Source organism: Hemitrygon akajei, chromosome 18, assembly GCF_048418815.1.
Source record: "Hemitrygon akajei chromosome 18, sHemAka1.3, whole genome shotgun sequence".
Taxonomy (NCBI): domain Eukaryota; kingdom Metazoa; phylum Chordata; class Chondrichthyes; order Myliobatiformes; family Dasyatidae; genus Hemitrygon; species Hemitrygon akajei.
Genome location: NC_133141.1, coordinates 72,870,836 through 72,886,031, shown reverse-complemented (window position 1 = coordinate 72,886,031; position 15,196 = coordinate 72,870,836). Strand labels below are relative to the sequence as shown.

Below are 15,196 nucleotides of genomic sequence, written 5' to 3'. Positions count from 1 at the left end.
TAGCCAATGACGGGCCGGTTCAGCACACAGTGTGTTCTGCTCGGCTGCAGTCAGACAAAGAGCGAGAGAGAGAAAAAAAAAACTCCCCACACTGAAGTTTACGAAACAGTTCCACACAGCGCCAATCAGCGCAAAACCGCAACGCAGGCACGTTCGCGGTGCTGATTGAAAAGGAGGAGGGGAAGGCTATCATGTCTCTCAGATATCATGGTCCCAGGTAACCTAACAGCCATTGAAACACGGGTGGATTGTAATCGGTGTTGGACTTGGAGGAACGGTGGTAATTAATGCATGCACAACAATTAAAAACAAAATCTCACAATGGGCGAAATGAATCTGAACTGTTTTTAATACCACGGGCATGTGTCCTGAAATTTTGTTGCTTTGCAGTACATTTGCAGTACATAATAATTTTTTTAAACTATAAAAATTACAATAGGAGGTATATATAAAAATAGAAATCAGAATCAGGATGAATGTGAAATTTATCATTTTGTGGGATTGCGACCCTTCCGAATTGTCATCACTGTTACTCTGCAGGAACGGTGGTAATGAGTGAGGTTGCCCATTCACGCCGCTGGCCCTCCATCTGGATCTGCCCTTGACCACCCTTTCCACTGTGCCCCAGGCGTGGTTCGGTGTCCCCGCTTCCGCCTCCGCGGCGCGGCGCCGGGTTGCCTTTGGCCTCCCGTGTTTCCTCCGCCTTTCGGGGGCTCCGGTGAAGCGCCGCCTCGATGAGGGAGTTGGCCTCTCCTTCTGGCCACGTGCCCCGTCCACCTCCAGCGTTTCCCCGAGAAGGCCGTGGCCTTGCCCTCCTGGTGACACTGAAGGAGCAGGGCGTGGTGGGAGATCTTCCCCCCCCCCCCCCTTTTGGCCAGAGAGTACGGAGGGTCTTCGCTGGTAGTGCGGAATGACGACAACTTGGCAAAAATCCCACAAAGAGCAAAATGGATCGGAATCCGTTTTGGTATCACCGGGGTATGTCGTGAAATGTTATGCTTTGCGACAGGAGCGCCCAATACATAATAATAAAAAACTGTAAAATACAATAAGAAATACATATAAGAATTAAATAAGTAGTGCAAAACTAGAGCAAAGGAAAAAAAATGTAGTGAGGTAGTGTTCTAGGTTCAATGTCCATTCAGAAATCGGATGGTAGAAGGGAAGAAGCTGTTCCTGAATCGCTCAGTGTGTGTCTTCAGGCTCCTGTACCTCCTCCCTGATGGCAGAGGGGAAGAAGCTGTTCCTGAATCGTTCAGTGTGTGTCTTCAGGCTCCTGTACCTCCTCCCTGATGGCAGAGGGGAAGAAGCTGTTCCTGAATCGTTGAGTGTGTGTCTTCAGGCTCCTGTACCTCCTCCCTGATGGCAGAGGGGAAGAAGCTGTTCCTGAATCGCTGAGTGTGTGTCTTCAGGCTCCTGTACCTCCTCCCTGATGGCAGAGGGGAAGAAGCTGTTCCTGAATCGCTGAGTGTGTGTCTTCAGGCTCCTGTACCTCCTCCCTGATGGCAGAGGGGAAGAAGCTGTTCCTGAATCGTTCAGTGTGTGTCTTCAGGCTCCTGTACCTCCTCCCTGATGGCACAGGGGAAGAAGCTGTTCCTGAATCGTTGAGTGTGTGTCTTCAGGCTCCTGTACCTCCTCCCTGATGGCAGAGGGGAAGAAGCTGTTCCTGAATCGCTGAGTGTGTGTCTTCAGGCTCCTGTACCTCCTCCCTGATGGCAGAGGGGAAGAAGCTGTTCCTGAATCGCTGAGTGTGTGTCTTCAGGCTCCTGTACCTCCTCCCTGATGGCAGAGGGGAAGAAGCTGTCCCTGAATCGTTGAGTGTGTGTCTTCAGGCTCCTGTACCTCCTCCCCGATGGCAGAGGGGAAGAAGCTGTTCCTGAATCGTTGAGTGTGTGCCTTCAGGCTCCTGTACCTCCTCCCCGATGGCAGAGGGGAAGAAGCTGTTCCTGAATCATTGAGTGTGTGTCTTCAGGCTCCTGTACCTCCTCCCTGATGGCAGAGGGGAAGAAGCTGTTCCTGAATCGTTGAGTGTGTGTCTTCAGGCTCCTGTACCTCCTCCCTGATGGCAGAGGGGAAGAAGCTGTTCCTGAATCGTTGAGTGTGTGTCTTCAGGCTCCTGACCTCCTCCCTGATGGCAGAGGGGAAGAAGCTGTTCCTGAATCGTTGAGTGTGTGTCTTCAGGCTCCTGTACCTCCTCCCTGATGGCAGAGGGGAAGAAGCTGTTCCTGAATCGTTGAGTGTGTGTCTTCAGGCTCCTGTACCTCCTCCCTGATGGCAGTGGGGAAGAAGCTGTTCCTGAATCGTTGAGTGTGTGCCTTCAGGCTCCTGTACCTCCTCCCTGATGGCAGAGGGGAAGAAGCTGTTCCTGAATCGTTGAGTGTGTGTCTTCAGGCTCCTGTACCTCCTCCCTGATGGCAGAGGGGAAGAAGCTGTTCCTGAATCGTTGACTGTGTGTCTTCAGGCTCCTGTACCTCCTCCCTGATGGCAGAGGGGAAGAAGCTGTTCCTGAATCGTTGAGTGTGTGTCTTCAGGCTCCTGTACCTCCTCCCTGATGGCAGAGGGGTAGAAGCTGTTCCTGAATCGTTGAGTGTGTGGCTTCAGGCTCCTGTACCTCCTCCCTGATGGCAGAGGGGAAGAAGCTGTTCCTGAATCGTTGAGTGTGTGTCTTCAGGCTCCTGTACCTCCTCCCTGATGACAGAGGGGAAGAAGCTGTTCCTGAATCGTTGAGTGTGTGTCTTCAGGCTCCTGTACCTCCTCCCTGATGGCAGAGGGGAAGAAGCTGTTCCTGAATCGCTGAGTGTGTGTCTTCAGGCTCCTGTACCTCCTCCCTGATGGCAGAGGGGAAGAAGCTGTTCCTGAATCGTTGAGTGTGTGTCTTCAGGCTCCTGTACCCCCTCCCTGATGGTAGCAATGAGAAGAGGGCATGTCCTGGGTGATGGGGGTCCTGGGTGACGGGGGTCCTGGGTGACGGGGGTCCTGGGTGATGGGGGTCCTGGGTGACGGGGGTCCTGGGTGACGGCGGTCCTGGGTGATGGGGGTCCTGAGTGACGGGGGTCCTGAGTGACGGGGGTCCTGGGTGACGGGGGTCCTGAGTGACGGGGGTCCTGGGTGATGGGGGTCCTGGGTGATGGGGGTCCTGAGTGATGGGGGTCCTGAGTGATGGGGGTCCTGGGTGATGGGGGTCCTGAGTGATGGGGGTCCTGGGTGATGGGGGTCCTGGGTGATGGGGGTCCTGGGTGACGGGGGTCCTGGGTGACGGGGGTCCTGGGTGATGGGGGTCCTGGGTGACGGGGGTCCTGGGTGACGGGGGTCCTGAGTGACGGGGGTCCTGGGTGACGGGGGGTCCTGGGTGACGGGGGGTCCTGGGTGACGGGGGTCCTGGGTGACGGGGGTCCTGAGTGACGGGGGTCCTGGGTGACGGGGGTCCTGGGTGATGGGGGTCCTGAGTGATGGGGGTCCTGAGTGATGGGGGTCCTGGGTGATGGGGGTCCTGAGTGATGGGGGTCCTGGGTGATGGGGGTCCTGAGTGATGGGGGTCCTGGGTGACGGGGGGTCCTGGGTGATGGGGGTCCTGGGTGACGGGGGTCCTGGGTGACGGGGGTCCTGGGTGACGGGGGTCCTGAGTGACGGAGGTCCTGGGTGATGGGGGTCCTGGGTGACGGGGGTCCTGGGTGATGGGGGTCCTGAGTGATGGGGGTCCTGGGTGATGGGGGTCCTGGGTGATGGGGGTCCTGGGTGACGGGGGTCCTGGGTGACGGGGGTCCTGAGTGATGGGGGTCCTGGGTGACGGGGGTCCTGGGTGACGGGGGTCCTGAGTGATGGGGGTCCTGGGTGATGGGGGTCCTGAGTGATGGGGGTCCTGAGTGATGGGGGTCCTGGGTGATGGGGGTCCTGAGTGATGGGGGTCCTGAGTGATGGGGGTCCTGGGTGATGGACGCCACTTTTTGAGCGATTGCATGTTGACGGTGCCCTTGATGCTGGGGGAGGGGGTGGTGGGGGGCTAGTGCCCATGATGGAGCTGGCTGAGTTTAGAACTCCCTGCAGCTTTTATCACCCACCCCCCGACCCCAATCCTGAGCAGTGACACCCCCCCCCCTCCATACCAGGCAGCGACGCAACCAGTCAGGCGAGACTGCCTTTCAGTGCAGCTGGCTGCATGCTAGGCGCTGGCGGATGGGCGTGAAGGAACTGCTCTGAGTTCCATTGCCTCATTCTACCAAACTCCACTCTGGAGTTACACCACCCCCCCCCTTTCGCCAACCTCACTGACCTCCCCTCCACCTTTCAACCATCAGGCTCCTGAGCCAGCGAGGATAGCGTTAGCACTGAACTCTTTTTCAAGACTCTAATATCTGTTAGAGATATTATTTCCATCTCTCTCTCTCTCTCCCTCTCTCTGTCCCTCTCTCTGTGTATATCTCATCTCCTTCTACCTTAGGCCGCGAACTTATCAATCCCCCCCCCCCCCCCGATGTTATTAATTGATGAGTTATTAACTCCAATACTTTCTGCATGATCACTCAAAGAGTTGATCTGCACGTGCCTGTAACGAGAGCTGTATAACTCATCTCCTTCTACCTCAGGCCACAATCTTATCAATCACCCCTGCTGTGGACACTTTCTGGAGGTCCAAGATCCGTATGCTCCACGACCGCTGGACTGAGTGTGTAAATGTAGGAGGGGACTATGTTGAAAAATAAATGTGCTAGGTTTTCTAAAATTGACTCCTTCTACCTTAAGCCACAAACTTATCAATCACCCCTTGCTTTTTTTACACAGATACACATTTATTTATCTATATCTATCTATATATATCGTTAGATATATAGATACTATATATAGTCAGTAGGTGTATATATTTTTTCAGTTTGTACATATATGTGTGTATATATACATGCATATACTGGATTTTAACATATACATGTATTACACACACACACGCACACACACACACACACACACACACACACACGCACACACACGCATACACACACACACACGCATACACACACACACACACACACACACACACACACACACACACACACACACACACACACACACACACACACACACACACACACACACACCATAATTTAGTAATAAATATACTTTGAACTTCAAATTCCAGCCCTGAGCTCTGCGTCCAAGATAAACTAAAATTTGCGTGCAGCCCTGAAGGTGCAGGGTGCTTCGCTGTAGCCGGCGCTGTATACCAGGTCTCTGTCTACGCAACATTACTTGTTTCTGCAACACTATCTGAAGAATTCTCTCTGTTGGTCTGGCTAACATCTTCAACGTATTATCTAATCATTTATATCCAGGGGGAACTGATGTGTATAAATTCCTTGGCCCCATTTTCCACAGTTCAAATGTATCTAATTGACTGTAAAATGTTTTTGATTTTCCGAGGTAATGAAGGGTTCCCATATAAATACAATTTCCTTCTTTTTATTACCGGGGGGGGGACAAAGTTCAAATTAGTTTTGTTATCAAAGTCCTGTAGGTATATGTCTGCAGATACTGCCCTGAGATTCCTTTCCTTGCAGACATTCGCAGTGGGACAAAGGAATATATTAGAATCGATAGAATCAGTCACGTAGTGGTTAGCACAGTGCTTTACCATAGCAGTGATTGGGGGCCAATTCCTCCAAGTGCTCTGGTTTCCTCCCGCAGTCCAAAGATGTACTGGTCGGGAGGTTAATTGGTCATTGTGTAAATTGTCCTAAAAACTAGGCTGGGACTAAATTGGGGGAATTTCTGGGTGGCACAGTTCAGAGGGCCTGTTCCGCACTGTATCTCAACAAATAGATCGATTTATGCACAGTGGATTCCGGTTAATTGGGACTCCACACAATGACTGACAAACAGCCGATGAGCAAAAGAAGACAAACTCTGCAAATGCGAAAGATAACAAACAATAACAGTAATAAATAAATAGTTTGTGCCCTCTTCCCATTGCTACCATCAGGGTGGAGGTACAGGAGCCTGAAGACACACACTCAATGATTCAGGAACAGCTTCTTCCCCTCTGCCATCAGGGAGGAGGTACAGAAGCCTGAAGACACACACTCAACAATTCAGGAACAGCTTCTTTCCCTCTGCCATCAGGGAAGAGGTACAGGAGCCTGAAGACACACACTCAATGATTCAGGAACAGCTTCTTCCTCTCTGCCATCAGGGAGGAGGTACAGGAGCCTGAAGGCACACACTCAGCGATTCAGGAACAGCTTCTTCCTCTCTGCCATCAGGGAGGAGGTACAGGAGCCTGAAGGCACACACTCAGTGATTCAGGAACAGCTTCTTCCCCTCTGCCATCCGATTTCTGAACGGACATTGAACTCATGAACATTACCTCACTTTTATTTTTTCTGTGTTGGCAGAATTTTTTAATTTAACTATTTGATGTAAACACACACACACACACACACACACACACACACACACACACACACACACACACACACACACACACACACACACACACACACACACACACACATCTACTGCAATTCATTTATTTATTTTCTTCTATATTATCAGGTATTGCATTGTACTGCTGCCGCTATTAACAAATTTTACAAAACAGGCAGGTGATATCAAACCTGATTCTGATTCTAAGCAAATGATACTGAGAACACGAGTTGTAGGGACCTTGAAAGTGAGTCCATAGTTTGTGGAATCAGTTCAGTGTTGGAGGGAGTGAAGTTATCCCCTCACTGGTTCAGGAGCCTGTTGGTTGAACCTGGTGCATGGCCTGGAATGTGGCTGCTGCTTTCTTCCAGATCACATGTTTATAACATGCTTATCATATACAAAGATGAACTGTAATCTGAGTCACGGCTGATGTTCTCCTAAGGGGTTATTCCATCTATGGAGAGTTTGACACGGGGAGTCCGTGGCTTGGGACAGTCCTTTAGAGATCAGTTCTAGGTCCCGGTACCAATGCATGCCAGCTGACTGGGGACCCTTCACTGGTTTCACCCTTCCTCTGCCTTCACTGCCACGGTGATGTGTGTCGTCATCTTCCGCCAGCTCCGCCAATGAGGCCTGGGTCTGGGGCTTCCCACGTGACCTTATCGCCATGGGTGACCCCTACCAGGAGCTAAACTCCAGACGGTATCTCAGGATGTCATCCCTACCGCAGTGAGGCGATGATCTCCGAAGAAGTAAGGCTCATTATGGACTTCCTCAAGAGATTGAGGCAAGCGGCGTTCCTCCCCACATCTTAAGTGAATTTTATAAACAGCGTCCTGACAAGCTGCATTCTGGTCTGGGAGTAGCAGCCAAATATCGGACTGGAAGTCCCTATAAAGCACAGAGAGGACAGCTGAGAGAATCATAGGGGTCTCCCCACCCTCCATCGGGGGCATTTATCAAGAACGTTGCATAAACTGGACCCTTAGTCTTATCAAGGATCCCACCCCTTTGATTTTTACTTTTTACCATCAGGCCTAAAGCCCAGAACAGTCAGGATGGGAAACAGTTTCCTTCCCTGGGCCATTAGGCTTCTGAACTCCCTGTTATTCGATGTGTAACCGATTAATCCGTTCTGTACCTGACAATATTTAATTTATGCACTTTACTTTGCTTATTTGTGTGTAATTCATCTGTAGATTCTGATTTATTTTCAGTTTATTGTCATTTAGAAACCACAAATGCAATGCAGTTAAAAGATGAGACAACGTTCCTCCAGAATGATATCACAAAAGCACCCGACAAAACAGACTACACCAGAAAATCCACATAACGTTTGACAATCCCCAATCCAGAGTCTGGAGAGGCTGCTGCGTATTAATATCGCGCTACCGTCTTAGCGCGTTCCCCGGTAAGGAGCTCCAAAACTACTGTGTGCTTTACAGTATGTGTGTACCACACTTTTTTTTTTAACATCCTCGTCCAGAGAAACATTATCTCATTTGACCACATAAATGACAATTAACTTGACTTGGCTTGACTTGGCATGAGGAAATTCCATATCTAAGGGGCGTGAATGCTTAAGAACAACAGTGGTAAAATGAAAAAGGCACTTATAAAATATTTCTTTACACAGAATGTGGGAATTGGTACCATGGGAGTAGTTATGGCAAGTCCAATATATGCACTCACGAGGAAGTTGAATGATTACTTGTAGGTGGAAGACCGGGGTTTGATGAAGTAGCAAGGGGGGAAGCTCACGTGGAATAATAGGCAGGTGACGTGTTCGTTTGTAGTACGTGTCACACGCAGTTGCTGCATACCTGCCATTGCTTGTAACTTTAGAGATTTAAAGGCTAATGAAAGTATGGCTCCTTACTCCATCAAGGTAGTTGTTTTCCTTTTGTAAAAGAAAACCAGAAGTGGCCATAAAGCTGTAGGTTATCAGGAAATCTCAAGCGGTTCGCCAGAGGACATGAATTTGTGGTCAAGGTGATATCCCAGCTCTGTACCACTGTAGCCGGTCAGGAGGCACAGAGGCCTGGGGTCCCACAACACCCAGCGAAAGAACTGTGAACGCCTGCAGGAAATTGAATCTCGGGGTAGTACCTGGTGACATAAACGACGGTTGCTGGTTAATTGGGGTGGCCGCATATTAGGGGCAACTCTAATCGAGAAAATAGATGGGAATCACATTGCTTATTTGGGATGCTAAGCCTCCAAGTTGGGACAGGAGACTATTTCCGAATAGTGTCTAGTTAATGACAGTTGTGTGTACTTGCGTGGCCTTTGACACTACAGCATAGAGTCATGGGGTCACAGAAAAGTACAACACATATAGAGGCCCTTTGGCCCAGCTAGTCAAAAGGAACAGTGACTTCCTTTCAGCAATTCTGTTCTTGCACCAACTGCCAAAACCCTAACCACTACAATTTCGTAACACTACAATCACTCTGATCACATTGCACCAAAATTGACTGCTTGTTCCAATTGCACTACTTCTCGTAAGAACTGAGAATCACTTATGTATAACCTGTGTCTGTCTTGTGAATGATGCTGACCCAAATCTGTTATATTATCACCGGCAAAATTATGAAGGGTAGAGGAAGGGTAAATGCAAGCAGGCTTGTTCCACTGAGGTTGGGTGGGAGTAAACCAAAAGCATTAGGGGAGCATGAGGGGAGGTTGTGAATGTGTGGAATGGGCATCCAGCCCAAGAGGAGTATGCAAGCTCCACTTCAACGTTTAAGAGAAGTTTGGATAGGTACGTGGATGGTAGGGGTATGGAGGGCTACGGTCCCCTTGCAAGTCGATGGGAGTTGGCATCAATGGTTCAGCATGGACTAGATGGGCCGAATGGCCTGTTTCTGTGCTGAACTTCTCTATGACTCTGTGGTGTGTTTTTCTTCTTTAAGAGTTGTCCCAGATATTAACAGATGGGCCCGATTAACCGGAAACCACCAGACACGTCACCTAGTACCACCCTGAGATTAATTTCCTCGCAGGCATTCACAGTAGTGCAAAGAAGTATGATCGAAATCAATGAAAAACTGCAAACAAAGACCGACAAGTTGTACAAAACAAAACAAGTAATAATGATCAAAATAATAAATAAATAAACAGGTATATAGATAAATAAATAGATAGATAGACAGATAGAGAAACGTAGATAGATAGATAGATAGATAGATAGATAGACAGGCAGATAGACAGATGGATGGATAGATAGACAGATAGATAGATTGCTTGATCGATTGATTAATAAATAGATATATATATAGATAGACAGACAGAAAGAAAATAAAGATAGATAGATAGATAGATAGATAAATAAATAAATAGATAGACAGACAGAAAGAAAATAAAGATAGATAGATGGATAGACAGAAAGAAAATAGATAAATAAATAGATAGACAGACAGAGATGGATGGATAGATAGACAGATAGATTGATTGCTTGATAGATAGATTGATTAATAGATAGATAGATAGATGGATAGATAGATAGATAGATAGATGGATAGACAGAAAGAAAATAAAGATAAATAAATAGATAGACAGATAGACAGACAGACAGACAGACAGACAGACAGACAGACAGACAGGCCTTGAAAGTGATTCCATAGGTTGCGGGATCAGTTCAGAGCCGTGGTGAGTGACGTTATCCACAGGAGCGTGATGGTTGGGGGCAATGACTTCCTGAACCTGGCGACGTGGGACCTAAGGTTCCTCTACCTCCTTCCCGATGGCAGCGGCGAGAAGGGAGCATGATTCCCATCAGCATGTTTGTTCTGTTTAATTTGGCTAATGCCTCAAGTCGAGGACAACACCCTACATCCTGAACTTTGTTGATTTTTTATTGATGCCCGTGATTGCTCTCTCTCTGTGTTCAGTGGCATTTTCAACCCCACCATATGCTCCGGTAATTAACCTCCTTGGTGACATCATTACCGCAATATTACCAGGAAATCATTTGCAGGGCATTACTAAAGCAGCCTATATATTATAACGGATTACATGATATTGTAATAAATATTTGTCCCATTACTTAAGAAAGGTCGTGACATTAATTTCTCAGAAATCCAAATGGTAATCATGTATTAGATTACATCAAGCAAATACACTTTTTGGCTTCTTATCAAGAGTCACTGATTATCAAGCAAAAACTGTTTTTTTTTTAAAATATATGTATCATGTTGGTTCTAGATTCCTCCCCAAACAAAGTGAATTGACCTTTATCGCTGTTGCCTTTCTTTCTGTGTAACAAGCGCCTGATATGGTTTTTAACGGCGTGCGCACACGCCCAGATTGCAAGAGCCTTCAAATGCGTTGTGAATCGTATCTGTTTTCCCTCAAACAGGTTTTAACTGAGTCCCAGCATTTACACAGAGATAACCTTTCAACCCAACTCGTCCAATAACGGCGGAATTGTATTTTAACTTCGATAAGAGAACAAACACGCAGAGGATAAGTTTCTGAACGGAGGCTGGCTCAGCAGATTTTTTTTTAAATAGGCGCAGGACACGCTCACATTTTTGAGCGCTGTACTAAGAGCGTGTTATTATATTTGCTGAAGTATTGTTTGAAGCATGACATAGACATTCTCTTGGCTTCTGGCCCTGTATTCGCGGGACAAGTCAGAAACATTATATGTTTTATCGAGTGATTTGTATTTTATACATGACCCGTGGCAAGATCCATTTATTTAATTAATATTTCTATATCTATGTATTTTGTTATCTATTTTTCTATTTATTTATCACCTCGTCTATCTATCTAGTTCTCTATCTGTTATTATTCCTATTATTACCTATTATTCTATCTACCTGTCTATATGTCTGTCTATCTAACTATATATCTATCTGTTTATTCATCTGCTGCCAATATGTCAATCTATCTGTCGATCTTTCTATCTACCTACCTCTCTGTCTATGTATCTATGCATTTGTCTACCTGTCTATATGTCTGTATGTATGTCTATCTATCTGTCTGTCTATTTATCTGTCTGTCTGTCTGTCTATCTATCTATCTATCTATCTATCTATCTATCTATCTATCTATCTATCTATCTATCTATCTGTCTGTCTGTCTGTCTGTTTATCTGTCTGTCTGTCTGTCTGTCTGTCTATCTATCTATCTGTCTGTCTCTCTATCTATCTATCTATCTATCTATCTGTCTGACTGTTTATCTGTCAGTCTATCTATCTATCTATCTATCTATCTATCTATCTATCTATCTATCTATCTATCTGTCTGTCTGTCTGTTTATCTGTCTGTCTATCTATCTATCTATCTGTCTGTATGTCTGTCTCTCTATCTATCTATCTATCTATCTATCTATCTATTTATCTATCTATCTGTCTGTCTGTCTATCTATCTATCTATCTTTCTATGTATCTATCTGTCTATCTATCTGTCTGTCTATCTGTCTGTCTATCTATTTATCTATCTATCTATCTATCTATCTATCTATGTATCTATCTGTCTATCTATCTGTCTGTCTATCTGTCTGTCTGTCTATCTATCTATCTATCTATCTGTCTGTCTATCTATCTATCTATCTATCTATCTATCTATCTATCTGTCTATCTGTCTATCTGTCTATCTATCTATCTATCTATCTATCTATCTATCTATCTATCTATCTATCTATCTATCTATCTATCTATATATCTATCTATCTATCTATCTATCTATCTATCTATCTGTCTGTCTGTCTGTCTGTCTGTCTGTCTATCTATCTGTCTGTCTGTCTGTCTGTCTGTTTATCTATCTATCTATCTATCTATCTATCTATCTATCTATCTATCTATCTATCTATCTATCTGTCTGTCTATCTATCTATCTATCTATCTGTCTGTCTATCTGTCTGTCTATCTATCTATCTATCTATCTATCTATCTATCTATCTATCTATCTATCTATCTATCTGTCTGTCTGTCTGTCTGTCTATCTATCTATCTATCTATCTGTCTGTCTCTCTATCTATCTATCTGTCTATCTGTCTATCTATCTGTCTCTCTATCTATCTATCTATCTATCTGTCTGTCTATCTGTCTGTCTATCTATCTATCTATCTATCTATCTATCTATCTATCTATCTGTCTGTCTGTCTGTCTGTCTGTCTATCTATCTGTCTGTCTGTCTGTCTGTCTGTCTGTCTGTCTGTCTGTCTGTCTGTCTATCTATCTATCTATCTATCTATCTATCTATCTATCTATCTATCTATCTATCTATCCATCTGTCTAATAATCCACAGGTCCTTCATGACCCAACAGGTCGCGCCGCCCAGCAGCTTAACCCTAGCCTAATCACAGGACGATTAACAAATGACCCATTGACCGACGGACCGGGACCTCTTTGGACTGTAGGGGGAACCCACGGGGGAGAGCGTACACACTCCTTAAAAGATGATGCCGGATTTGAGCTCCGAACTCCGGAACTCCCCGGGTCGTTTCGCCTCGCGCTGCCTGGGGATTTTCTTCTCTGCTTTGTCATCAGATTTGATTAGGTATAGCTTGAAACGCGATATAGACACTTCCCCCGGCTTCTGGGGCCCAGCCAAAAATATTACTTATTTTATTTAAGCGATTTATATTTTATTCATGACCTGTTGAAAGTTTTTCGATATATTTTCTAGGGACGCTCAGAGCGGACATCTGAAGCGCGACACTGCCGAAGTCTGCCTGCTGTAACCGTGCCGGAACCGACCCCTGACACTGGCCTTTACCGGGAGGTTAGGCGCTGATTCATTTTCTGGATGCCAGCTGTCCTGGTTTATATTCACTGCGGCTCGTGTTTCGCACCTGTAAAGGTCACCGTCGACTGTTCCTGTCTTGGCCGCGATGATATTATATAGTTCTGTGGGCCCAGCCGCCTGCCACATGCTTCACAATTGGCACATGGCTCGGAGCTCGGAGTAAATCAAAGTTGCATGTGAAGCAATTTCCGCCGCCGTTTGACAGCAAAGACCATGCTTTTTCACGGTACTTGTCTTTTTCTTATTCCAAAAAAAAAACAACACAACATTCTTTTGTTCTAATTGACTCCAACTTATATACAGGATGGTGCCGGTGAAGAGACCAGCAAGAACCCACCCTGCTCATGGACTGTTTGTCCCACTCCCATCAGGGAGTGAGGGGGAGCTACGTAGCATCCGCGCCAGGAACAACCAGACTCAAAAAAAAAATCCTTTTTCCGAGCAGTGAGGTTGATCAGCACCTCCACCCACTGACCCCCCCCCCCGCCCCCACCATTACCACTTTCTCACTTCCGGCACGAGCCTCGCTCTGTGTACATATAAACTATGTGGGTAGAGGCCTCGTTCAGCCTGACTTGCATTTCCCTCTCCCCCTGACACGCTCCCGGCCAGGCCTGACTGGTCTGGCTTCTTCTGGCCATCGTGAGATCCGAAGTTCACCGAGTATCCATCATCAAGGGGGACGCCCACCACCCAGGCCACGCCCTCTCCTCAAGCGGCTGCCACCCAAGGGCCTCAGGACCCTCACCGCCAGCTACTGCCCCTCAACCATCCGGCTCCTGAACAAAAAGGGATGAGCTCGCGTACTTGCCCCGTCATGGACGCGTTCCCAGTGATGTCACTCTGAGGGCTCTCTGTCTCGTTGTTTCATCCTCTCGTTCATTATTGCTATTTATTTATGCCTGCGTTGGCACAGTTCGTGTTGTCTTCTGCGCTCTAGTTGATCTTTCATTGATCTGGTTATGGTTGCTAGTCTACAGATTTGCCGACTGTAGACTGTAAATCTCTTGGTTGTATGTGATGACATATATATATGTACTTTGATAATAAAATCTACTTTGAACGTTGACCTTAGCACTTGTGGACTGGAAATGTAATATAATGGGATGTGAGGTTAAAATTGTACAAGGCATTGGTAAGGCCGAATTTGGAGTATTGTGTACAGTTCTGGTCACCGAATTATGGGAAAGATGTCAACAAAATAGAGAGAGTACAGAGAAGATTTACTAGAATGTTACCTGGGTTTCAGCACCTAATTTACAGGGAAAGGTTGAACAAGTTAGGTCTTTATTCTTTGGAGCGTAGAAGGTTGAGGGGGGACTTGATAGAGGTATTTAAAATTATGAGGGGGATAGATAGAGTTGACGTGGATAGGCTTTTTCCGTTGAGAGTGGGGGAGATTCAAACAAGAGGACATGAGTTGAGAGTTAGGGAGCAAAAGTTTAAGGGTAACACGAGGGGGGAATTTCTATACTTGGAGAGTGGTAGCTGTGTGGAACGAGCTTCCAGTAGAAGTGGTAGAGGCAGGTTCGATATTGTCATTTAAAGTAAAATTGGATAGGTATATGGACAAGAAAGGAATGGAGGGTTATGGGCTGAGTGCTGGTCGGTGGGACTAGGTGAGAGTGAGCGTTCGGCACGGACTAGAAGGGCCGAGATGGCCTGATTCTGTGCTGTAATTGTTACATGGTTATATGGTTATATGGAAATGGCATTAAATTCTGAATCCTGATTCTGGAACCTTGGAACCGAATCCGCGTCCTGAACTCAATATGGCCGTTGTTCTCCCATCTTCAGATCAACCATACCGAACAAATTGCCGGCAAACCGAACGAGACAGCTCCGAAGCGTAAGCACGTAACCGTTGCACTGCGGAGAAGCGCGCACTTTGTCCTTTTTTAAAAAAAAATATATATATATTTTATTTCGGGACGTAGAAGATTTGATAGAGGCATGCAAAGTTTTGAGGGTCGTAGCTAAGGTAAATGCAAGCAGGCTTTCCCCGCTGAGGATGGGCGA

General features: G+C 46.5%; 1 long non-coding RNA gene across 1 annotated transcript; it reads left to right on the top strand.

Moving 5' to 3' along the window:
• Positions 1 to 206: 206 nt before the first annotated feature.
• LOC140741630 (uncharacterized) lies at positions 207 to 14,185 on the top strand. Its single transcript, XR_012102105.1, has 3 exons — positions 207 to 280; positions 7,650 to 7,828; positions 13,058 to 14,185. It is a non-coding gene; the product is annotated as an uncharacterized lncRNA (long non-coding RNA).
• The last annotated feature ends 1,011 nt before the right edge of the window (positions 14,186 to 15,196 follow it).